Below are 25481 nucleotides of genomic sequence, written 5' to 3'. Positions count from 1 at the left end.
AATATTTAAAACTAAGTTTTATATAAGAGTACATTGATGATGTAAGTTTTTGAAGATATTATTGGTGAGACTACTAATAAAATGCTGTGATCAGTATTCCTAAAAAAAAAATAAAATTAATTTAAAAGTTGGAAAGATTTCAAAGAACAGATCAAATTTATCTTAGGGTTTAAGAACCATCTGGGAAAGATATACTTATCCAGTTCCACTGTCTTTGTTGTAGTCTTCTCAGACTTTGTAGATTTCATTTAAAAGATTAAGAGGGATAAATTCCATCGATGAGAGAAATTAAAAAGTAGATATAATATCCCAAAAGCTCAAACGTGAAAAATAAATAACCAGAATAAATATTTTACCAGTAATAGTAAGTAATCATAAGTGAAATAGAAATAGGATATTAACCTTTTTGTCATTAAAAAGGAAAGAGTGTCAAGGATCTATTGATAGTCAGTAATATAGGAGTGACGGGGAGTCAGCACAGTAAGAACGTCCCTGTCTTCAAAATGTTACTTGTGTTTCCACCTAGAAAGAAGAAACTTATCTGCAAAAAGAATAGGTAGTTAGTTATGAAGTGTTTGAAGGACAAGGGAAAACTTCCAGTGCTTGAGAGAGAACACATTTTGATGCTTCTGAGTGAATCTAATTATTTCCTAGTTAATGTGTATTATAGGAACTTAGGAGATGCAATCAGAAATCATGAGGTATATATCCAAGAGTAAATGAAATTCAGAACTAGAAAAACAATTTATTTATTGCTAGTTTCCATGTATGTTAAAAAAAGAAATTAGTTCATAAGGATTCAACAGATTGTGATCCTTGCTAAGAGATTGCTCTTAAAATAACATTCATATTGCTCTATATGGTATTCTGCCAACAGAATGAAATCCTTGTCAGCTGTAGTATTACAAGTTTTTATTAGAAAATCTACGAAAGCTTTGCTGAGAATTCAGTTTTTGGAAGATTGTATGACCTTGAAATTCTCTCTTCTGTTCTTAGTTTTAAATAGATAATGGAATTTCCCTCTGGATATATTTTAAAGACCAGTTCAGGACAGAGAGGGAATTTGGAAAACAAATTTTGTCAATACTACTCCACTCAGTAAATTTGATTCAATTTAAAGCTTCCTATAAGTGAATGAAAGCAGTTTCTCTTTTTTAGTTCATGTATCATCAACACATTTATTACAGAAATGTGAAATTTTTATCGCCATTGTTAATGCTTGAACTAGAAAGAACAGAGCTAAACTGTTATAGAAAAAGTCTATTTTTATTTTAAAATATCTGTCATTTCATATCTGTATTATAGTTGGTTATGATAGTCACTGTGAAACAAGCAAATTCTACTGATGTATTAACAGACATGAGAAAGGACTCTAGCATTAGGCAATTTACATAAGAAATGGAAGACAAAGGTTCAAACCTTAGTTCTGAATAGTCAGTGTAATTCCAGAAAGTTTTTCATTCAAATTCTCATCTTTAGATCTATATTTTTCAGTGATATTATATGTAAAATTGTAAAAAAGACAAACCATATATTAATTACTTTAGAGATAACAGAAGAAAACTTCAAATCTCACAGTATTACATGGAAGACCTTTTCTCTAACTGAAAACTTTGCTGAATAATGTCACACATCATTTCATTAAACTTATCAACCTGTCTTGTTATTTAAATACACACTGCTTTATCTGACCAAATATTGGACTTTCCATCATGCTAATTACATAGAGAAGTCCTGACAGCTATAAATCTGCAGCCAGAAATAATATAAGAAAGAAATCATCATCAAATAAGAGAAATTTTTTTTGAAATTTTCTGATAAAAACGTTTTCATTCTTGTATAGTTTTTCAGATACCACCAGAAAGAAAACAAAAACAAAGCATACTATACATAATTCATCTAGGAAAGAGTGGAATATTAGCTTGCCCCATTAGCAGTAATTTATTTTCTGCATTAATAAAACTTATTCTAGCAATAAATTAAATGAAATGAACTGTACACATTCAATTTCTTAAGAAATCCTGTGTTCTTTATCTTGTGGCATTCAATTTATAGAAAAGATATTTATATTTTAATGCCCTAACTAAATAAATCTTTTCTGTATTTTAGGATAAAAAGCTTTAAATAGAGTGTGCACTGTTTTACTAGAAAATGTTTTGTCTAGCTAATTCATTAATGAAAGGCACAAAGTTATGAAAACCTGCTATTGTCATGGTTTAACCTCAGCCAGCCCCAGGCAGCTGCTCTCTGACTACCCCACTAGCAGATCAGGGAGATAATTTAAAGGGTACAAGCTAGAAAACTGTTGGATGAGATAAAGGCAGTTTAATAGAGAAAGAACACAAACAAAGCAAAAAAAAAAAGGAATTAATTCACTGCCTCCCATGAGCAGGCAGGTGTTCAGCCATCTCCAGGAGAGCTGGGTCCCATACATCATCACACATGATGGTGGCTTGGGAAGACAAACACTATCACTCCCCAAGTCCCTCTCTTCCTCCCTCTTCCCCCACTTTATGCACTGAGCATGATGCCACATGGTCTGGAATGTCACTTTGGTCAGTTGGGGTCATCTGTCCTGGCTATATCTCTTCCCAACCTCCCATGACACCTCAATTTCCTCATCAGTGAGACAGTAGGAAAAGCAGAAAAGGCCTTGGCTCTGGGTAAGTCCTGATGAACAATAATGAAAATACCTCTATATTATCAACCCTGTGCTCAGCACAAATCCAAAATACAGCCCCATATAAGCTGCTGTGAAGAAAATTAATTTTCCCTCAGACAAAAGCACCACAACAATTTAGAAGCTGTGGGATTTTTGTGTTGACTTAAAATACTGCGTAGGGGAAAAAAGGTCTCCACACTGCCAGCTTTTTCTTGTCTTACCTCATTTACCTTCCAAAGTCAGTATTCCAGATATTTGTATTAAATGTATAAAACATCCTTTCAACATTCATGTATATGATATTCATATATCATTCCTAGCTTTTTGCGAGGAAGATTTACAGAAAAATAAATCTTTTAAATGTCAGCATTAATGAGAAGTTAAAGTGTTATGTCAAATGTGACAGCACTCAAAAATTTTGTGCCTCCTTGTCTGCTTTACTTGTATCAGTATGTAAGTGGTACTTTTTTCTTTCAGTGCATTAAATAATTTAATTAACTTTAATAGCTGTTTGACTGTGTTACTTGAAAATAAAACCAAATTTGATTTCTGTAATTCTTCAATATTTTTTGGATGAAAAGTTATGAGACCCTTGGAGGTCTGTTCAAATTAATGCTGTGTCACTTCCTAGGTTCTGGCAACACTGTAGCTCAATCGGTTCAGGGTCGACACCATGCAAGTAGAATACCAATTAAATGCCCTGTTCCACAAATGGTATTATGACTTTCTTGACCTTCAGCAGAATCCTCCTGCTCTCTTCCATCCTTTCTTACCTGAGAAAAAGCAAAAGTTGTATCTGCAAATGCATGAATCCTGCAGTACTCTTCCAGTGAGCATTCTGCTCTTCTGGAGAAAAGAAAGAAATCCTGTTGTGAATGTCATCTATTTATTCCTTCTGAGGTAAGGTAAAAATTACTCCTAATCTGAAACACTAACTGATTTACAGTTTCCATGGAATGGTATGTTTTTCTGCTGTCAGCTACCTTAAGTTTTCAAAGAATTTTTATATGACCAAAAAATACACACAGGCTTACTCATGCTTATATGTTCTTTTTTGAAAATGTGCAAGAGGCACAAGAAGCATATATTTTATAACAGTTGGCCAAAATAATCTTCAAACACATTTCTTTTTCAACTGAATTCTGCTCACCAAAAGGCTCTGTACAACACCCTCTATGTAGCTTCTCACAAATCTTTGGTCAACTCCAGACATAGTTCAAATCTAATTCCTCATTCAATCATGGTCCTAAGTGTCACATTATTTTAATCACACAGCCATACTGATTAGATTTTATCTTTTCCCAAGCTTTAAAATCACTGCACCAGCCTAAAATTGCTGTAGAAATTGTTCTTTTACATACATAAAGCTTGATATTATAATATTGGAATCATTTTAACCAGCTTAGCTGTCAAAATTGCCTCTATATCTTCAGCACATGTTGAAGCAATCCTCTGAAGAAGGTGCATAGGTTCTGTATGTAGTCGATGGACAGCAGTGGATGTACTTGAAGATTTGCAAACACTGAGCACTACATTTAAACTGCCCCAATTTCTTCCTGGAGTATATATAATCATAAAATGTAAGGTCAGCAGTTATTATACGGCTGAATGTATGGCACAAATTAAAAAAAAAGAAACAAAACAAAAAAACTTGCAAGACTTTTTTTTTAGTTTTTTCCCCAAATATGAGAGTTGGCCTAATAAAAAATACCGACTCTCCATTTTACCTTACCCTGAGAATGCAAATGTGGTATTGTGATAGTTTTCCCACTGAGAAAGGATTGTCCCGGGGTTAGTCTTATCCTTTAAAAATCCTCTTAATAACTTCTGGCTCCCAAGATAAGGCAGTCAAGTCAGAATCTATTAATATTTAAAATTTCTATTGACAAAGTAAAAGATTATTTCTGTAACAATCATCTTTGAAGAAATTAAGTAATCTTTGATTGAGTGAATCTGCTTATACAGAAATAATGCTTTCAATGTATTAATTAACTAAATGTTGCTCTCAGGGTGCAACACTAATAAATTTTGTACTTTTCGTTATGTGATTAATGTAAAAATGCAGGTAGGTGCTCATTCAGATTTTAATTTATATTATTGTTAATAAAAATCTAATTAGAGTAATTTAAAATAAAAAAAGATTAGTTAAATAATACACTACTGAATTCTTTATTTTAAAAGAGTTTTATGAGAACAATAATTCAATTGTGGTTTGTTTTTGCTTTTAAAGTGAAAAATATTAGGGGTTTGGGGTTTATGGGAGGTGAAGCGCTGAAAACCACTGTTCCTAGTAATCCTGGAATTCTCCAAAAAAAAGAACCCCACAATAATATTGACTCAATTAGAGTAGTTACATGTAATATTATTTTTTATTAAAAAAATAACATTTTGGTGTTTTTAATTGGTTTGGTTACTCAGCATGGCCAAGTGCCTTATAGTAAGAGAAAACATGGATAAAAGCAATAATTGACATATGGCTCATTGGAGGAAAGAGAAACTTGCCAAGGCTAAAGGATCAAGGTGAATGTTGAAAATATTAGGGAATATGAGGGGAAACAAAAAGCTAAAATACGTCTGAATTTACCTACAAAGAGGATGAGATATTAAAAGGGCATGAGAGGCCTTTCATGGAGCAGAAAATTGAAACGAGAAAGGGAGTCATGGCAGAGTTGAATAAAAAATAAACTCTGAAATACTGTACTTGACAAGAAAGAAAACCCAGAATATTATGGGTTTTTATAAGCCTAGAACTTGATTTTCACTCAGATAAACCTGAAGAATGTGCATGAGCCCTGTGGTCTGAGAATAGTTACAGATATTGCCTCATGGAATTTTTCTGTTGACAAACAGATTAGAGAATATCTTCGAGAATACCTTCTTCCAGTTTATTTGCAAAGTTTTTTGTTTGGTTGTTTTGGGTTTTTTAACTGTTTAATCTTCAGAAGAACTTTATTTGGGAAGGTGTATGAGAATCATATGAATACAAATTTGAAAGAAATGAGAACCACAGATAGGCAGAAAATATTCTTTTATAGCATTATACTATAGCATAGCTTTAAATTCTCTTGGATACATCTCTACGTAAATTTCAGAATGCTTTTAGTGAGGTAGACCGTAAATACTTAGGACATGATGGACTAGCATGTTCCCTAAGGCTTAAAGAAACAAGAAACAAACAAGCAATTTCTCTATTTTTTGTTTACTTTTATATTTCAGAGCATGAGGCTTCTTGTAGCATGTTAGGATTTATTAGACAGTTGCACAGACCAAGGACAGATTTTGAGAGCTCTGAAGTCAAGCAATGTTTATTTGATTTATTTATAATATACATGAGGCAAGTTAAAGTCCCTGCTTTCTTGCTTCCTATCAATGACTCTTTGGTCTGCATATCCCAAAGCATTTTGAATTATGAAAGTCAATGTTTTCCCTTTTCTTTCAACTAAGAGAGAAGGAATCTCAGATCTGAGATCTTTGCCGGTCAAGTATAGACAGTGCTTTTTGCTTATTTTTAGGCCAGACATTACTTTTATCTTCTTCCCCTGAACTTTTTCAAATTGATTTTTTTTCTCATTGATGATTTGAGATATTCAATATTTACCCAGTTCCAATAAAAATCCGGAGCGTATGTATGAGAAAGGGATATTTATTCTATCTGTAGTCTTCTTTTACTGAATGTTAAGAACTTTCACTAGAAGAAACCAAAAACTTTCACTAAAAACAACCAAATAAAAGCAACCAAAAACCCCCTAAAAAACAGCAACAACAGCAACAACAACAACAACAAAAACAAACCACAAAGTCTTTTTCTAAACAAGAACAACTTACCAAAAATAGCAGCTAGGTATTTTGCCAATGATAATGTGCAAAGCCAAAACAAATTAATCCTGATCTTTATTTGTGTACATCTATATGGACCACACTGAGACATCTATTTTTGTGATGATAACACAAAGAAGTTGTATAAAGCATAAGGGAGCACTTCTACCTAAAACATCATACCATTTTTATGCCTAGATTCCACTTACAATCATTTGCATAGGGAAAATTCAGAGCAATACCTAACCTTTATGAGGTATGCTTTATTTCTACATGCAGTAGAATTCTAGCATTTGAAAGTGGATCAGCTTTAAATGTCTTTAAAGCAATGTGCAGAGTTCTAGGAGCTGTGATACACAAAATATTATCTGTGAAGCCAACAGCAATTCAAATGGGAATGTGTAAATTTCCAGTCCTTAGGCTTGGTCTTGAACTAGCACTACATTTCTTTTCAATAATCATGGCTGAAAGTGGAATCAGACCATGACAGAGATCAGCCAAGAAATCGTAAAGCCACATGACATTGAGGGGAAATATTTTCCAGATTTGTCATCTGATTTTGTTGTTAGAGAGATATGGAAAGATCTCTTTTCAGAAAAAAAAAGTGTAAATCACTGTAGAGTTAAGTCTGACAATACATATCAGCTGATTTAGCCCATTGGTTGTAAAATTAACTACTGGTAAAATTTAGAAACCCATATTTAGGAAAGCTGCTGTCTTCATTTATTTATCTCAGAATATGGATTGGCACCCAGCATAGTGGAAACATGCACAGCTTCTTTTATTTATTTGTTTCATTCATTTACAAAATGTGGAAGAAAAGTTTTTCATGTCTTGCCCTTCATTATTATTGTTATTATTAGTGCTGTATTTCAAATCCTTTGCAATATATTTCTTGTTAAGTAAGACCAGACTATAAATCACAAAAAATGACCCCAACAACTCCCCAACCCCCCCAAAATTATGTACCTATGAAATACATGGTGAATATATATTAATAATTCATGTATACATATAATGGTTTGTACCTATATATAAATATATAAAAATATAAAATATATATAGATATATATATTTCCTAGAAAAATTTGATTCAATTATGTCAAAAAGACTGGAAAAATATTATTTTTAAAACCAAATTATCAAAATTCTATATTATTTGTAAGATTTTTGCTATTCATGTCAAAAATTGGGAGAGTATTTCTTATTCTAGTAAAATGTTGATGTTAATTTCTTTTCATTTGTTCAGAAATCATTAAATTCCATTTTTCAATACCTATGTGACCTCATAGAAACATAAAAAAGCACAGACAACATAAATTGGCATATTTTAAAGCACTTTTTTCCCTGAAGCAATTACTTTCATGTGTAAAATAAATGTAAAACATCTGTGTATCAGTCAGAATTACTATGAAAATACATATGTACAGATGTGTATCTACACTAAGTGAAAAATTTTTAAATTCTTCAATAATGCTTTCCATTTATTTTATTTTTCTTCATTATTTTTTTACTGTTCTCCACAATCTTAATTGTTATTTAAAATAATTGTATTCAAGCTGTTTGCATTTTTCTTAGCTTTCTTCACTGTGACATATGCAGAGTAACTAACTTGAAAAGTTTTTGACTAGCAATTCTGAAGAACATTTTTTAGGCTAGGACACTGCTAAAACAATCTAAAAATTTTCTTCTGGAGAGCACTACTAAATAGTTTGGAGGATAAAAATGTTAAAGTAAATGTGATTTTAAGGTTAGTATTTGTTTATAAAGACTGAATTTGTGGCAGTTTGGGAAGATGTACAATTTTAGGTTTCTGATGTCTGAATTCTGAATTCATTGCCTATGCACATCTGTAAGAATTGTTTGAAGACCTTGAGGACTAAGAATGGCTGAATGACATTCAGACATCCTGGTATTTTTTTACCTTAGCATGCAGTACCACCCATTGAGATACTCTATTGATTTGCTGATTTTCAAAATTTAAAAAATGCCCCTCCCCCCAAAAAAATCAAAGCTCTACAGTGTATGCCAAAAAAGATGCTCCAAAATAAAAACACTACCTGACATTTTCATTTACTTCTGAAAATTGTACTGGGTTTATCTCGGTTTACGGATTTATCTCAGTTTTTCTTTTTCTGCTCAGGCATCAAAATACAACTAAAAACTACAAGATAAAATTGGATAAAAGCTAAAAGAAGACTACTTAGAAGCTCCTAGCATGTTTTCCTTGCTGTCACAACAGCTATGTCAAGCCAAAACCAACAGCACCTTCAAGGTGACATTCTAAATGGGTTAATCTTGACAGCTGTCTCAATAAATAATATATGATAATTTAAATGCATAAAATGTATTAATTTACATATATGATGATAATTTTTGCAAACATAAGTAAATTCATAGAAAATTAACATCAAAATCTCTATTGGAATGACTAATTTTTTCACTGACTGCAGCAATGCTGCAGTTAATACTTGTCAATCACAACACATTAAACTGAACATTTCATATGAAATGTAGTAATGTGCCCTAACATTTGACACTTATAATAACAGCAGCTACAATAAGATTTTTATTTACATTTCATTATTTCAAAATTTTGCTTCAAACAGACTTTGAGGGAAGTCACTGAGGAATGTCTAATATGAAAAAACATGAAAAACAATGTTATAATTTTCTTACTTTTTCTGAATTTTCAGATTTATGACTTTTTTATTTGACAAATATTTCACCAATATGAATTTAAATTCTATTTTTTGGTTCCCCAAATGAACATCAGTTGCAAGGAAGATGAGAGGAAGGAGTTAAATATATTGTTCTGTATTCATATTTATATTTGTAAAAGTATTTCAATTATGTTATCTTTTAAAGGTGGATAGCAATTAATAATCATGGGAAATCTCTTCCTAAATTTATCCCACTAAGAGTTAGACATCTAATCTAAAGTAGGTGTCTATAAAGTCTATGACCACTTCATAAATTTTAGATGCTTAATAATCCTGAATGCTACAAATCCATCTTAGGTTGTGTTTCGGAAATTCCTCCTCAAAGTTAAACAAAGTGAATTCTGTCCCTATTCTCTTAGGATGCATAAATACTGATGCAATACAATTTGAAATAAGAGCTGTTAAAGAAAGCATTCAGTCTGTACAGCTTAAATTCTTTGGTCAACTTGACTGAACTCTGTTTAGTCACGCTGTGTGGGATTCATTTGACCATATGTAAACCTGTGCAATGGCTATCTAAGGAAGTCTGGCTCACTTTCCTCTGAAGCATATACCACTACTCTTCATTCTACCGTGAAAGCATGGTTTAAACTGAGAAATCTAATTTTCAGACATGAGAATCTTCATGAAATAATTCTTTTCAAAGAGCATGACAAATATATATTGCAATAATCTTTGGAGGATTTGCCCAGTATTTCCCTGAATTTTTTCCATTTAATCAGACTTAACTAATATCTGTGTTAGTAAAACATTCATGTCTCACATGTCAACATCATTCTTTAAAAACTGGTATTGCATAGATTTGATAGCCCTTCTTGATTATCTTGAAATGGTTGTTCACATATATTCAACTAGAACATTAATATGAGCACCAGCCAGAGGCATACAAAGTAGTTGCATCAGGGAATTCAGGAGACACAGATATAGATTGCAGAGGTCGAACCCTGTGATCACATTTGGTATGAAGGATTCTGTTACTGTGCTTTGTTATGGCTGTGGAATGTTCTTTGGGTGAAGAACATCTCAGTTTGCCCTCACTAAAACGTTACAATCATGGAAATGCCCATCACCTCTTTGATCACTGAGGAAAGATGTAGCTGACTCTGGAAGTCAGCTGTCAAGCAATCCCTAGAATTGTGAAAAGAATTGCTAAAAGGAAAGCTTTAGGTTGAGCATATGAATAAATTCCTTCCATTCTCTAATTCAGTTTTTAATTATATTATGGATAGTATTAGAAAAATTAATTTGATCTAAAATAAATTTTATCTCATTAATTACAAGAGAGACACTTTTATGATCTTGAACTTGTGTTTCAACAATTATTTGAGTGCCTGTACAAAATCAAGGATTAAATCAAAATAAATGGAAATACCATTTTAGTCGGTAGATACATCTCTGTGTTAGGAACACTCTCATGACTGAAATATTAAAATCAGGAATATTATTCATAGCATTTGCAATTAAAACTGAATTGGGACAAGGGGAATGAGAGTGCATTTTGTCAAGGAAGGTTTTATTGTTTGGACTCCATTACCAAAATATATCACAGCAAGTCCCCAAAACACACTAGGAGGAAGTTAGCCAGTGCATGAAACAATAGCTTACTGATTTTCAGCTGAAAAATAAAACCTGCAGTGTTCAAATCTGTGATATACTCTGATGCTCAAACTTCAAATATAAAATATCTACAGAATTTACAATTTGCAGAGAAAAAATTGTTTTCCTCTGTAAGACCTTTATGCAATATGGGAGAGCACTCTGGTAGATCTCAGTTTTATGGTGAAAGGAAAAGGCCAGCTTTACAAAAGTGAATCTTGTGAATTTGAAAACTATGGAATTTTAGACAAAAAAGATATGAGTAGAAATGTACCACAACAGTTGGTAAATATTTAAGACATTTCCAAAGAAATCAATATCTGGAATTGCAAACTTTAATGTAAAAATAAATAGTGAAAACATACAAGCAAAAAATCTATACTTCCTGTGAAGCAAATGGAAGGAGGCTATAAAATATAAATGACACCTCTTTCCCCCAACATAGAGGCCTTCAGCATATACAGACAGAAAACCATGAAGGTTTTATAAATAAATAATAACCGGAAGCTAGAGGAGAATGTAAATTTGGAAAGAGATAAGAAAATGCAGTAAGATTTTCCCAGAACAATGCTGCATTATTTAATTTAACATAATTATAATTCCACAACTGAATAATAAAATATTTGAATATAATGCTATTTATAAAAGCATACATATTAATTTAATTTATTTTAATGATTTAATTTTAAAAAATTATTAACTAGCACAGTGTGGTGAGTTGAATTTGACTGGCTGACAGACCAGCCAGTTGCTTTTCTAGTCCCCTTCTTCTAGGGGGGTGGTGGTGGGGAATAAGATGCAAAAGCATCTTATAATAATTCATATATAAGTGTGAACAATAATTCATAGTTCACACTTACCATCACTGGCAAAACAGACAAAGCTTGGGGAAAATTAGCTTAATTTATTGCCAATTAAATGTAGAGTTGGATAGTGATAACCAAAGTAAAAACTGAAAACACCCTCCTTTCTTCATTCCTTGCTTCCCAACTCTTCCATCTCCCCAACCCTTAAGTCCAGCTGAGAATGGGTGGCTGTGGTCAGTCCATAACAGGACCTTGTCTGCATCTCTCTCCTCCTCACACTTGTGGCTCCTCTGCAAAGCAGGCTGGCACCAGTCCCTGCCTCCTTCTCCCCTGCTACCCCTGCAGCCCCCAACACACAGGACTTGACACATGAACCCAATACATCATCAAAGGTGGCAGTGTCATAACATGAATGAATGAATGAAGGGTTGTGAAAAAGAAGTGCACAGCCTCTAAGTTGCTGTTTGCAACCTGGACACAGGATTAGTGGGTCTAGTTGTTAATTGTCAATTTATTTTGTATTAAAAATTTTCTTATTTTTTAACGACTAAATAAATTCACATCTGGCTACAAAGTTGGCAGTTTGTACATACACGTGATGAGTGTACCATGCATTGACCACAGCTTCCTGTGAGCAAAGAAATATACTGCTACTCTTGCATTGCTATTACAATTGCGTTACTATTGCAATTGAATTACATGTATTGCATTTATCCTGAGAGTTAAAATAAAATGGAAGTTGGCAGGTTGAAATAATGATTTGGTAGAAAAGGAAGTAAATTATGTTAATTTCCTCTCAGCACTCCATTTCCATCAATCATGGTGTCTCCTTCACTTGAAAACAGGGTGGTCTTTAAGATCCACAGAAAAACACAAACTGGACATATCAGGCCATTTAATACTTTTCTACATACAATAAAAACACAAGCTTTCATATCCATTTACTGATATATCTTATACATGTTTTTACCTATAGATACTTATTAATAGTGTTTTTCAGACATACGTAATCACATATGCTAAAACATAACCGCAGAATGACTTTTATATCTTCACATTATCTATGAAATATATATAAATACCAGTAAAGTAATTGAATTTGTCACAACTGTCTTAAAAATATATTTGAAAAAAATTAAGCTTCAGAATCTTTTTTTTTTCAGGATTTTTTTTTCAGTTCTTGATATGAATTGGAGAAATAAGACTACTGTTCCTCTTGAAGATTCAAATGTAATGCATTGATCTTTGTCATCTTTCCTACAGCTGAATGTTTCCCTACACATAGAGGAATCTCACAGGAACTGATACAACTGTTTTCTGCTAAGTATAGCCTATATTATGCCACAAAAAACAAGGTCTACAAATCTATGAGTAACTTTACACTGTTTCTGTCACACAAATCTGAGACAGCTCCACGACTGCTGCACTACTGTATCCTGTCAAGTATTGTGTAGATTTTGTTTGAAGTGCAGAATTTATAAGCCAAAATAAACAGTAAAGAAGCAATGAAGAGCTCTGCCAGACTGAATATTGAACTGCCAAGCACCAGTCTTCCCTCCTCTTTATTTATTCACTTAATTTCTGTTTTACTAATTTTGGCTGTAAAGATTGGCAGCAATAGGAAGAACTGAAATTAAAGTGGCATGTATAGAAGAAGGAAACAAGTAATTAGGGGAATAAAAGAAGGCAACAGAATTTCCAGAATGTGGTATATTGAATTACTGGATAGGAATATTATCTTTTTCAGAGGGTGCGAGATAATAGCATACAAAATGAGACCATAGTATACTAAAACAATAAAAAGGAATATTTGAGCATTCTATCTGCTTATTCTATAACAGAGAAGTAGTTATATGATAATAGTATTCAAGTAGATGAAAGGCTGCTGTGAATGTAAGTGGGATAAATTGTTTTCCAAGTCTCTTGTAAATAACTTGCAAAATCGACTTAAGTTACATTGAGAGATTCAGAAAACTAAAAGAAAGGCAAACAAAAAAGGCACAATCAAACACAAAAATCACATATGCACACAAAAAACCCCCCTAAAATCTACCAAACAGGAAAAAGCCTAACCAACTTCCTAAGTCTAGCTATAGCTACATCCTAACTGATAGTTAATGTGATAATTACCTGCCTGTAAATTGTGTAGAATAAAACGTATTCAAAAGATAAATTAATATTGATAGAGTAATATTAAGTACACATTAATGAATTAAATATTAATTTGCCTTCAAAAAAACTTTGAAAGTCTTGTAACAGATGGGTTCTCTGCTTTAGCTAAGCACCTACAGAGCAATTAAAGTTCTCAGTAAGAATGCTTTTTGAGAAATGTCAAACACACTGACTGAAATGCCACAGAGCAGAGCACCAGCCACATACTAGTTTGCTGATTCCATGGCTATGACAGCCTAGTGGTAGCACCTCTTCTTTCTGACAGGTTATATTAACCTGAGCAACCACATAATGGCAGGGAATGGGTTTGAAAAACATTCTGAGATTTTTCCTGAAACATCTTTCTGTGTGTGTATGTGTGTGTATGTGTGTGTATTCATTTATGTATCTGTTTCAGCATGCTACACAAGCTGGACAGAAAAGAGAACACATCCTGGAGTATCACAGATAATGTGCTTTACATAAGACAGCTGAAGTTTCTTCAAATGTAAACCCTCTTTCTGCCTTCATATCTCCACTTAACATATTTCTTAAGGCTAGAGATTGCGGGTGCCATGTGCCATGTTATTGAAATAATTAACATTTACTTAGATTTTGTAAACACATTTTTGAACCAGGGATGGTTAATATAGACTGACTGTCATCAGTGTCAGGTATTCCACACAGTGTCCATTTTTATTTCCACACGTGATTTAATTCGGAGTTTCCAAATATTTTTTGCTTTTAATAACAACATTTTCTATTGTGGATTCATACAATCTTCAATTCCTTGATGAAATAGCTCAAAATGTGAGCAACTTTTTCCTATTCTTTGCATATAGTCAGACAGTGAGACCAACAGATGTCACCAAATGTGCTACCAAAAACAGTTTTGTTTTTTCAGTTCTCATTGTGAACTGCACAGGACAAGTTTAAGATATGAAAATATAGTCTGATCCTTATAATTTATTAGTAATTAATTGATACAGTTGATGAAACTTGAAGAAAAATGAAGAAAAATGAAGAAAAAATTCTCATTCATGGTAGAAATAGAAAAGATTTCTTTCCTTTTTCCCTATTCTCAAAGATATATTGCACGTCACATTTCAAATCAGAGTATAAACAGTGAGATAGTGGGGTAACATACTTAGTCTAGCATTACATTGAGCTCTGCTTTGCTGTAGCAGGTAACTGCTCCCATAAAAGTGATGTCTTATCACTACCATAAATTGACCAACTAAGGTCAGGTTCAATTGCTATTGAGTTTAAATATTCACAATCATTCCCATCCTAGAAATGCTGATGAAAGTTATTTACTCATGAGTGAGATACAAGGGCTCTTATAACAGGAAATTAAGTGTTCTATGATACTATTCCAGATTTTCCAGTAAGTGTGGACTAATTTTTACATACTTTCTTGATATTAAATCCTGAATGTTTTTCAGCTTCCCTAGCTAATAGAGCTTTTATTCTTCTGTTTGTTTTTTGGTTTATATTCTTGTTGCCATGACCACCTGAAGCCTTCATATGGGAAAAAACCAGTTTCTCTTTCCTATATTTTTCATCATCTTATGTGGCATTAAAAATTTTTTTACCCTTTTTTTTCTGTTCTCTGATATTTTAGTATAAATTCCAAGTCATTTGTTTTTTAAAGTAATTAGTCTGCCAAGTTAAGTGTAGGTAAACCTGAATTTTAGCTATAAAACCTCCTTTCTCTTTCTGAAATCTTTTTTTTAAAAATCTAAGTGTGAGTTGTGATATTTAATGAAGCACTAAAACAAGATGTTGTTTTAAAGGAAAAGCCTGGATAATTTTTTTTGTAACATGCAAAAGCAATAACCCCCAGATAATTACCTGATTGAAAAAAAAAAAAAAGATAAAAAAGAATAAAATTCTATAGTTTTATCCATGTGTTTATTCATGGACTGCTTTCACACTGATGCAATACTCATTAAATATCACTTAATTGTTGTAATAGCACCAAGGCGTTCCTTAATATTCTCTAATACCATTAAGGCCTTCTAGTTGACTTTTAACAATCTCCAATGGCACAAATTCCACACTTTCTCTAAAAACTTCCTCTAACACTTATCACTTCCACGGTGAGAGAGATTTTCTGAACAGACAGAATTTCCCAGGTTTTTTAGATTTTTGTTCATTGTCTCTCATCTTTTTACTGTCCACCTTGGACAAAAGTCTTCCTGCCAGCACTATGATGTTCTACTAGGTAGCTGCAAAAGGAAAAAAAAAAAAAAAGAAAAAAATCCCCCTTGATCTTCTAAAGGTAGAGAAACCTTTAGTTTTCTCAAGTGTTAAGGAAACTTCCCAGTCTGACCATTCCCAAGGCTCTGGCAGTCACACTTCCAAATATGTAAATTTCATAGCTCAATTTGAGATGCTTTGTTTAGCTAATTCTCATCAGGACAGGCTTAAAATGAGAGAAAAGCACAGAGGATATCTATGTTTGATAACCAAGTAAAAATTGAATTTTAAAAAAATTAAATTTTGTAATGTAATGTACTTTGCTGTATGTCTCCTCTGCATTCAGCATATGTTTTGGAAATCTCACATGTGAAACAAAAGAAATATATGTAAGAAATCCAGAACTGATTTTTAAGTCAAAAATGTTTCTTTTTATTGTCAAGTAATTCTGTCTGTGATTTATTATAGTTAATATTTTCTTTTTCCTTTGACCATGATCATAAGCTTACAATCATCACCTGAATATTCATTTTCATGTCAGAGACAGTGGCACTAAGATAAGAACCCTGTTGCTTTGTTCTTTAATTTTTCTAGAAGTTTTAGAAGAGTCAGGTTGTCCCTCTGAGTACGCGTCTGTTACAAAAGCTCAGCATAAATGGTCAAAGACAGTGTTTTGGTTGTTTGGGGGGAAAAAATGTATTATTGAAAATGTTGCACTCTTTCTGCCATCATGTAACAAACCAAAAGTAACCCAAATAACTAGAAGTCCTGTATAATATGTGCCTAATTATATCACAATGGAGGGCTATAATCCATTTCCAGATTCCTAGATGAGTCAAAGAAATATATATAAATAAATAAATAATCCTTTGACTGAAGGGTTTTGTTTAGTTTTTTTTTTCCAATTTCTGCTAATATTCTGCTATATCTGTGTATGCTGCTCCACAAAGTTGGAAATGACCTTTTTCAGTCCTAGTTTGAATCAGTATATTAACAGCAGTAATTCTGCAGTCCCAAGACTGATGATGCTGTAATTTTCCAGCCTAATCACACTGAACTTCAAACATATTCAAAGCAATTCTATTGAAGTTACTGTCTCAGAAGTATTTTTGCAATATGTGTGAATTACACATGAGGACACGACCAGTAGACAAGTGCTTGTCAAGCTCATTGGAAATGAAATAAAGAAAGATACTTCCCAAAGGTAACAGCTCATGTGAACCTTGTCCCAGTCTTTGATCATATTTAGACCTCACCTAAGTAGAAACTAGAAAAAAATATAGAAAATCTAAGCAAAATCTGACTTTTTTAAAGTCATCATTGACAGCTCACACCAGCTATTAAACTTGAGAAGTAATGAATAATTAAAATAAGTCTCCATGCATTCACACAGCCCACACACCTCCATGCACAACTGCCATCATGCCAAAGGGCCAAGGTGACATTGAAACTGTTGCACATCTCTCAGTATTTGGAGAAATCAACAAGCTGGAGTGAATAATCTGGTTTTTCAAGACCTGGTGCCAACACTTCTACTGTCATGTGTGTGTTATTTACAGACCATATGGGGGAGATAGAGAAATTATTAACAACGTACTATTCCCATCTCACTCACACCTCAGTTTTTATGTCACAGAGTAGCCTAGATCTCTTCTTGAGGTTACCTCACTCTATATTGCCTTGTGGCAACAAAAAACACCATAATATCTTCATAATCTTAGTCATTATGTAAACAAAATTGACATTATCAAGTCAGGAGTCCTCTGGAGACTATATAGTCCTACCCACCTAACCCCAGATGAGTCAGTTAAATTTTCAATCCCCCTCACTCTCTACATATCAAATCTGTACTTCATCAGATAACTTTAATATTACGTTATGAAAAGCCTTAATAAAATAAAAATTGCATTCAATGCTCTCCATCACACAGAAACAAGCTCACAGATGCAGCCCTTAGCTTTTTCCAGGCTAATAATGAACATACTGAAAAAAAAAACAAAACATTATACCACGCATCCTGAGAGATCTTTCTGTTATCTTTCTCTGTTATGAAAAATCACCATACTTTTTTTTTTTCAATTACTTAATCAATTCCTCTAGTAAATCTGGCTGTCATCCCCCTGCAAGCTCAGGGACAGCACCCACAGCTTGCACTGAAGGGTCTTGTGTTGATGGCCCAAAGGCCCCAGGGACACAAGCAGGGCTCTGTACCTGGAGTAGTAGAGCTGCATTTCTATATATATGCTTCCTGTCTTCATGTAAAAAGATTTTGTCTACATCAAGTCCAAATACTCCTCCATGCCTGTTGGTTTTCCCTCTGTTTTTACTGAAAATAATGCTGCATGATATTTTTATTCAGGTTGGTTTTCTTCTAGTTAATGGGAAATACATCTGTCCCATGCAGTTTCTTTCTAAGTTTTGCATATGCAGCCAGCAGTATTACACAAGAGATGCCTTGTTGACAAGAGACTTGGACTCCCTGCTGGTCAGAACCATAGCAACCTGAATTTCACCCCTAAATTTCCCACCTATGTTTCCCATTTCTATTGTTGCCAGCATGGGTTAGGACTAATAGTTCTGCCTTTCAACATCAAAAAGATTTATTTGGTAATTTTCACTGCCACAAAATCAGCAGTCAACTTGAACGGTTACCAAAATTACTGCTACAGACATGTTCTGCCACCCCTGAAGATGCTCTGTTCCTTTGCAATATCTCTTGCATAAGTTAATAAAATACTGGTGTTGAAGGCGACTTATACCTCTGATTCAGACATACCTAAAAGTATAAAGAATGGAGGGTGAATTATATACTCTTAGAGATTCCCACTCCCAACTCAAATTATCCATTTATTACAGTCTCTCTAAAGGTTGCATGTTGCATAAATGGTTGCACAAATTCAAAATTCATCAAGCTTACCAGCTCCCAGAAGTCAACCTCAGATCTTCTTGCTCTGGCTCTTCCAAAAGCAAAATTGTCATGAAAACTTCACTGTGTCTTTTTGTTATTCACTACTTTCTCTAAATTGCTGAGGAAAAATATTTTAAAAAATGCAGCAGCTCTAAACTTAAAAGAGGTTCAGGTGCAATTTGGATTTTTACCCTTTCTCTCCCACTGCCAAGACAAAAATATCTAATTGAATCCCATTTTTCCCCATTGTCAGCTGTGACTTAAAGGATATTTGATGGAGATATTAATGAGAACTGACATAAATAAGTTAGATTTTCCAGAACAGGAACAAGACTGTAGTTAGATGACACCTGTAAAGGGTTTTAAGCAAGTATGGGTGTAAAGACCATTTTTGTAGTAAGAACTTTGAATTTGGGTTAGTTCTCTGTTTTCTCTTTTTTCACAGTTTAGCCAGTTTCTCTCTTGATTAGACATCTTGTCTACAGCTCATTTCAGACACAATACTCACAATATTTCTACTTACATCTTCCCACTCAAGCCCTTCTGTTACTGAATTTGTAGGCCATGTTACCTTTTGGTGTCTGCTCAGTGGTGTTAAACACACTGTTATTCTACCAAAGGTTCAATTCATCAGCCATGTACAAATGAATTGGAATATATAAATTATGATGATTTTATTAGAAAAAAAGATACATCAGATGCATTACTGGGGGCATCAAATTCCCTGTTAAATCTCAGAGAGTAATAACAACAAAACATCTGACAACAGAAAATTGAGTGCTAGAAGAGATTAAGCTGATAAAAGAAAAAGGAAGGAATTTGGTCATGCAGAGGTGACACGAAGTCAGAATTTTGAACATTAATAGCTGAACTTATTTCAAGGAACTGAAATGCTAAAATAAATCAGTTTGTGAGCTGTTTAACAATTTAAAAAAAGTAAACTATTACAAGTTTGTTTAATATGTACATTCACTAAAAAATAAACTTGGTGAAATTACATATAAACATTATTTGCAAAACTGATTTAATCAGCCTCGTGTTCTGAATGCAAATACCAAATCTCACTGTTCTATGTAAGACATATTGTTATCATAAAATCACTAATGTGAAGCTATCTGAATATAAATGTTTCAAGAAAATGCTCTTCATTCTGATAATCTGAAGTCAAACTAGTGCTAACTAGTCCAATTTGATCATTCTGTGTTTAAATACATCTAAATGTCAGCTGTGGAACATTCAGCACCTCTTAAGTGTTCTTATTTTATCATTATTTCCATTTCATGTGTTTTCCTTATAGTATTACTACTTAATCTAACTTAAGTTCTTATGCTAATATAGGCTAATTTATGCTAACTAATGCAGCCTTAGACCTGTGCAAAGTGTTTCAGCATTTTCTTGATCTGTACCAGGATACTCCATATCTGATAAATTGTTGCAGTTTTTCTGTGAAAATCATCCTGATATGTAATGTGGCTCCAAAGAATATTGCTTCAAGCTCATAATATATTTATGTATGTATATGTAAAATACATAAAAAATATGTATATTTTATCTTGAACTATGGTCCTTAAAATAAGAATAATCTGGGTAGCTGTGAGGCAGCAGGGTAGTGTAAATATATGCCTGAAAAGGTGTGCTGACTCAGAATCTGTATGTAAGACCATGATCTGTAGGATGAGGACTGCATGATCATATATAGACAACTCCTACATCAAAATATATCCTTGGTCAGAGACTTCTTTTTCTTTTCCATATATATTTTTCCATTTTTAAGTGATTTGAGTGTGTTTGTACTCAGGGTAATTCACTTCCATCACCACCTAGAGTAATGATAAATGTCTTCAGCTTAGTCCTCAAATGGCCTTTGTTAAAACTGCAGTGCAAACATCAATTGACATTTTGAAGGTCATGACCAACCCCATTTAAAAGTAAGATTAAATAAAAGTTCAATTCGTAATCTAAAAACAAAAGTGCAGAGTTCACAAAATGTTACTAACAGCTATATTGTAGACACAATTAATTCTAGTATCTGAATCTCAGGATAAAGCCCATCTTGAGAGACCTGTATCTTATTTTATGTAAGATATATTTACATTTTATATATTTCATTGTAGCATTTACAAACCTAGAATAAAAGTTTTGAGAGAAAATAGTGTTGTGTTCAGCTGCTGCTTTTCTTGTTTCAGTTCTTTTGTATCCCAAAATACGCAGCACACAGTTATTAATTTTTTAAGTTCTTTCATGGTGGATTCTTTACAAGGTATTTATGCCTTCATATACTGTTCATTCTTGTAAACTCCTTGTAATTTCAAATTGTATTTGTCAAAAATGATGCATATGAAGTAGCAATGGTAAAGACAAATTTTAATAAGTATGGAGAAATAAGTCCACACTTAAATCACCTATTTAGTATGCACACATCTACCTATTGGATGCCCAAAATCATCAAGTATAATGTAGATCTTTTTTGCTGATGTTTTTTAAAAAATAGTTGTGTGCAATCCTAAAGAGAAAGGAATTAAATCAAATTTGTTCTGATGGTGTTCAAAACTTCAGTACTACAGCATGTATTGGAAAACAAATATTTATACCAGATATTGGTATTATTCAAAAAATTAGATGGAAGGAAAGCCATTCTCTGTGTTAGTAGTTTCTTAAAACTACAGTCTTTTCCCTGCTATTCCTCATTATGAATTACATTTACTACTGTGAGAACAAAAGACAATACTAGAACAAGACTATATTACCAATGGAAATATCAGAAGGAAATTTGCAAGGATAAGCTGTGTTCTTGAGTTTTTCTCTATTTTCCTTCAAAGTACCTCGTATTCTCATCCAGGAGATGCTGAGAAGGTAAGAGTTATGTAATTCTAAGTTCTATGAACCCATCTCATCAACACCAAATATAGTTGCTTATTGTGGAGGGGTTTTTATTGTCTTTTACAATAACAAGTATTATTGTATTTTTATGTATTTCTGTGGTCCAGTACTGCAAGGAAAGAACAGTATGTTTGCTTGTTTGCTGTTATTCTGCTATTTGCCCCATCTTTACTTTTCCTTATATTAATTTCTTACTCGCAATCTTGCGCAGGTTAGATATTTGATAAATGCTCCCATTCTCATTTTCTGTTCATCTACAATTTACCTCTGTCTTACTGCCTTTGGTATCCTCTGCTTGTGGAATCTTGACACTCCTCAGTCATTTCTGCTTGCCTGATTCTACTTGTGCTCTCCCTAATCTCTTTCTGCAAATATGCTTCATCTTCCTGAAAATGTTAAAGGATGAAACTGCTCCACTGCTGAAATTTTATCTTGTAGCAAATCCTGCTCCAAATATTAAGAGGTTGAACAGCTTTTTACAGCCTTTTACAACTATAATACATCAATTTATATGTTACATAAATATAGGAAATTATAGCAAGAAATTCGAGAGATATATTTTTGGTATTTAAATTATTAGTAAATTTTATTTTGAGTGATTAAATGATTAATGCAAATTGATTACTAAAAAGAATTAATTAAAAGAAGCATATAAGACCATAATATATAGTTTCAGATTTAATTTTCAAAAAAATTGCTCTCCATTTTTTGGATAATCTTTGTGATTATGTATTGTAGTATCAACTTCAAATGAAAATAGTGCAGGAAAGAGAAATTTCCTATTCTAAATAACAGAGACTCAGAAAGAATGATGTATGGAGTTTAATTTATGGCCAGATTTTAAGAAATGAAACCCAAAAGCAAACAAAAACAACAAAGCCCCAACCAAAGAACAAAGAGCTAATATGTTATGCTTTATTGTACAGAATGGAACCTGTAATACAAAAGGCAGCATTAGTTCCAGAATGGAGACAAACAGGTAAGAATGATCCTAGTATTTCTTTCATGGTTTATGTTTGCACAAGGAATATTTTCTAGGCAGGGTTTTTTAATAACATCAGCAGTTTTTGAAGTTTGGCAGATTTTTGAAAACAGACACTGCATCAGTTAGACCAAATTCAAGAATGAAGAGAAAAATCCACAAAAACTGTCAGCTGATAATTTGTTGGGGAAATGGAAAAATGAATATCAAACAATTATTTTAAAATATGAAGTTAGGGCTGTGTGAAATTTTGTTAATTCTAATTCTGTATTTAGGTTGAATGCCCACGTAAAAAATTTTTTTTAGATTTCTCAAGTCACTTTTGAGCCCGGTTCCTTAGTATCTAGGGCATTGATTGTGCAGGAAGAGACCTGAAGTTATTTTGCCACACATATTGAATTACAAACACTTTACAGAAGCAGTGGGAGGTATTGTAACTCAAGTAGAGTTGAGGGTCTTGTAAAACCATCTGTCCAGTTAAAATTGAAAGGGAGGAAATGATGAATAGTTGATCCCTCACCCACAAATGCGCTGTTCATCTCCAACCCAGTTTAACAATAACTTAAACTAGATTTAGGATGTCATGAAAGTTATCACACGTGAAAAGGAATGTGAAGCAAGAAATTACTTCAATCTGTAGTGGGCAACCAGATACCTGTGATTGGAAAAAGTAACCAGTTTTGCACATCCCCTCGCAGGTTACACGAAGAATGACTGCTGTGGAAGGATGATGCAGAGAAGAAATTAACAAGCTGCTCAGTCCTGGCCTAACATCATTTAAGAAGAGTACCAGGGCCCAGGAAAATGCATTGGACTTCAGATTTCTTTCTGGAGATGGGGAAGATGTGATCAACAATTTCTTAAACTAAGATAAGGTGATATCTTTGTAATAGATTAGAGCTAAATTGACACACTGTATTTTATAAAGCTAGCCCACAGGTGACAGGTTGTACTACTATATCTGCAATTTGTATGTGTGTTATGGTGAGTCAGAGCACCTATTTGTTGCTACTGTGGGATTCCTTTGACCAGCTTCTGAAGAAAGTAACTAGAGAGGGCACCCAAAATATTTTCCCAGACTATCAATTCTGTAAGTGACAGCATTCCTCCTGCAGTATGAGCAGGAGAACATTCCAGATCTTGTATGCTCTAGCAGAAATTATAAAAAGAAGAAGGTCTTTGGAGGAAGAGCAATGGGAGGGCCTCATGCCTTTTCCAGAGTGTTGAACCCCTCACAGGTGGCATGTTGAAAGAATAATTAGAGCATACTGTATACAATTTGTCATGGAGTGCAAAAAAAACCCCTATCTTTACCCTCTTTGTTTTCATGATTATTACTGAGCAAAGAGTAAATAGGCATGAATAGAGGCAAATTAAGTAAATCTTTAAAATTGCAAAGGTTAAATCTCTGCAGTGTTCAAAAGCTGTTTCTAGTATGAAGCAATTAAAACTGAAACTAATTTATACAATCAAGGTGAGTGAAAAATTTTAACTGTGAGCTATAGTTATGTCAGATCAAAAATCACAACTATGTACCGTATTTGAGAGGCTGAAATGTCAAAGGCTAATGACTCAAACAACTGGCTATTTGCAAAAGCAGCAGCTACTTTGCTGAGGCCAGGTTTGCCCCCCCAAACTGAAGGGGAGGAGGAGAGGCTTGGCTGTGTGGTGATAAAAATTCTGATCCACATGAAACAAAGGGGTCAACACCCACTACCAGAGTATGAGCATGATGAATTCATTTTTTATATACAAAATGACTGAGCCCCAGAATTATTGTGTACTTGATAGCCTGCAACTAATGCCTTAAACAAGCTGTTTTCTGGCCAGATAAGGAAAAAGATCAATAAGATGCAGATTCTTCTGAGGTGGTGTGATGCTTTTCTCATGCCATTTACCCTCTGATAGGCACTGCTGACTCTACTAAAGTGAGAGAAGCAGGGCAAAGCAGCAGTCATGTCATTGAAAAGTGCTATAAGCCACCAGAGACCACTGAAACACCCCCAGGCTCATTTCTAGGGCCTTCCACCATAGAACTTAGCACAATCCACAGTGTTGTAAAAGGCAGTGTGAAAGTTTATCTGCTCACAGGAGGTACCTGAGCATTCCCACCCATACCTAAATGTAGGTCAAACCATTGAACTTTGTGTTTCATGGGCTTCCCCCACCCCCAAGGGATAAAGATTGCACCCATCACTTCAATCAATGGACCTCAAAACTGTCACATTTGAGTCTCATCACTGCTTCCATGGGTAGTGACATCTCCCTCTCCACTTTCTACTTTTATCCTTTGTTTCTCTTTCTTTCTTTCCCCTATGTATTTTCTTAAGCAATACTTTTATACTTCTATGTTGCTGTATAATAAATAAAACAGTTAGATACCTGCTTTCTATTTCAATCAAATTGTTCTGAAATAAAACTATATATACATATATAAAGGTACAGGTCTGTCAGTGTTGTTTCACTCTATTTTTCCCCAAGTGATCTATTAACAAGAACTCCAGTAACCCCGTGCCTTCAGGTGCAGGTCGCAACACCATGTTGATTGTTAAGAAACAATTCCAACACATAACTCCCACAGAAATTATAAGCATGTTGGGATATCATCTCACAAAATGATTTTGGAACTAAATTTCTATGGAATCTTCATTCCTCAGGCTGCTCAAAACACAGATGTACAAGACCCAGAACAATCTCATCTAGCCCTGAAGTTAAATTCTTATCAAGCAAGAAGTTAAGCTGGAAAAACTCATGG

The 25481-nt window shown here is 33.5% G+C and overlaps 1 long non-coding RNA gene across 2 annotated transcripts in view; it reads left to right on the top strand.

Annotated features, from left to right (window-relative positions):
- LOC129117508 (uncharacterized) overlaps nucleotides 1-25168 on the top strand; it is a 100923-nt gene extending 75755 nt beyond the window's left edge. For both annotated transcript variants that reach the window (XR_013180896.1, XR_008533846.2), the window contains 2 exons: nucleotides 22671-22723; nucleotides 23425-25168. This is a non-coding gene — a long non-coding RNA (uncharacterized LOC129117508). The remainder of the gene's footprint in view (nucleotides 1-22670; nucleotides 22724-23424) is intronic.
- Nucleotides 25169-25481: the final 313 nt, after the last annotated feature.

The sequence above is a fragment of the Agelaius phoeniceus genome, chromosome 2, assembly GCF_051311805.1.
Source record: "Agelaius phoeniceus isolate bAgePho1 chromosome 2, bAgePho1.hap1, whole genome shotgun sequence".
NCBI lineage: Eukaryota > Metazoa > Chordata > Aves > Passeriformes > Icteridae > Agelaius > Agelaius phoeniceus.
The sequence above is the reverse complement of the archived record's forward strand: the minus strand, read 5'-3'. Positions and strand labels throughout refer to the sequence as shown.